Below are 2,058 nucleotides of genomic sequence, written 5' to 3' on the forward strand. Positions count from 1 at the left end.
GCTGTTACAAACAGCGTGTCTGCTGTATTTATTACTGTATGCCTGCATCTCTCCCTGTTAGTGTTGCAGTTGATTTAGTAAAGGCTGGATTCTCCTTGAAAGGAGCTAATCTGTGGGCTAGGGAGTTGTTCTCCTTTGGCCTTCTGTTTTTTTCCTATAGTCTGGATACTGTCTGTGTGTCTTAAATGACAGGCAGTAGGCTTCTCCACCGACCCTGAACCACTAGGTCCCAGGAGTTGCAGTTTGAAAAGCATGTGAGTGCCGAGTTTGTATGATATTTTTTATGTAGATGGTGTGGTCACATACCAAGGGCACCCCAGATGGTCGAGTGCCGTGGATTGAGCCTGTCGTTTATTTAAATTTTGTGGTCACACTTGCTAGGGCACCCTGTTTTTCAAATGTAAGACAAACTTTTTTCTTTTTCCAGGTGCTTATTAACTGACAGCCCTGGGTGTGGTCCTGTCTCTTTAAGGCAGGACCCAGTTTTCTGTTTAAAATGTATGCAAGCTTGAGGCCAAGATGGCAGATCAAGTTCATTTATCTGAGAATCAGTGTAGGGACTGGCTAGATGGGAATGACCGTGAAGCGGTGGCCAGCTTAACAACTTATTGCAATATTTTGGAACCAACATTCCCTACGTTCAAAGGAGTTGCAGTTTGAAAAGCATGTGAGTGCCGAGTTTGTATGATATTTTTTATATATATATATATATATATATATATATATATATATATAACAAAAAAGATGTTTGTTTGTGCTTGTTTAATAGTCCCTTCCATGGCTAATTCTGCTTCACTCACTCCTACATGGGCCGCTGATGTGATAGCAGAAATGAGTAGGTCTCAACCTCTCTGGGAGCGGAAGGAAAGCTCAGTGCTGAATCGCTTCTTTGCCTTTTGGCTAAGATCAAGTGTAGTATCTGTTCTTGTCAGTTTAATATCTGATCAACCCCCTATCTGAGGGCCCTAGATTAAATGGATTTTTAGAACAGGGAGATGGAAGAAGAGCTTGCTCTGTCCACTCCACGCATTGACCTGGTATTGCAGTACTGCCAGGACCGGTGCACCTAAAATAGATTACACACTGAGTGCGTCACACGCATGTGAGGTCACTTCCTCCGTGCCTCTGGGAAGGGGAAGAGAGAGATCCCTTTCCATAGATGTACGATGACGTCATCTACCAGTATCCAACGTCATTCCCTACCATCCAAGTGAGAGGGAAATATATCTTTGTGGCGAGCGATGCAAGCCCGCAAGGGGCTAACTTTCTTATTTTCCTGGAAAGTGTGGGCAGAAGCCTCCTCTTCCACCCTCACTCACGTCTCTTCCAGGTACAGCTGAAGGGGTCTAATGCTATTCCCTCTGGGCGTTACCTATCAATACCTGAGGTTATAGGTACTGCGGCTACTGTACCCTCCATTTTCTATTACAAAAAAAATAAAAACTACTCAAAAGCGCCCTCTGATGACTGTCCTACAGTCAGAGAAGTCAGACGGGGAATTCCATGCTCATGAGGATCCGTGAATCAGAATTTAAAATCTGTTCCTGCTACTCAGAGATTTTTAATCTGTTTGATACAGATTCCACGTCGTTCCCCCCCCCCCCCCCAGTTATCCTTTTCCATTATCTATGATGGAAAGGTGGGTGACATATTCCCCGGTGGATGCGTCTGTTCTCGTCTTTCTAAGAAAATAATGCTTCCAATGCCGGGTGCTACGTTACTTAATACTCTACGGTGGGGGAGCTTTTAATTCTGACTGTCCGACAGATCCTAGATCTACCATGGGGACCCCCTTCTTATCGTAGTTGGACCGATCTATTTATACTACAGGGGGGGTTCATCTTAGAACTTATTAGCGCCTGGATTAACAAAGCGGTAGCTGGCTGGGCGGACCACTTGAATACGAGCTTGGACTCCGGTACATCCAGAACAGAGTTGCATCTATTAGCGGAACACATTCATGATCTATGCAGTCAGATCAGTACTCGCATATCCGCAGAGCTCTCTGGTTGCGCTCTTGGCAGGCGGCCGCAGAATCCAGAAGGGCTGTTGAATATT

General features: G+C 45.0%; 1 non-coding gene across 1 annotated transcript; it reads left to right on the plus strand.

The window, feature by feature from the left end:
• The first annotated feature begins 880 nt into the window (after positions 1–880).
• On the plus strand, positions 881–1,071 carry LOC148454084 (U2 spliceosomal RNA). Its single transcript, XR_015874848.1, has one exon. It is a non-coding gene; the product is annotated as a U2 spliceosomal RNA (small nuclear RNA).
• The last annotated feature ends 987 nt before the right edge of the window (positions 1,072–2,058 follow it).

The sequence above is a fragment of the Taudactylus pleione genome, unplaced genomic scaffold, assembly GCF_031769625.1.
Source record: "Taudactylus pleione unplaced genomic scaffold, aTauple2 ptg001032l, whole genome shotgun sequence".
In the NCBI taxonomy this organism is placed as follows: domain Eukaryota; kingdom Metazoa; phylum Chordata; class Amphibia; order Anura; family Myobatrachidae; genus Taudactylus; species Taudactylus pleione.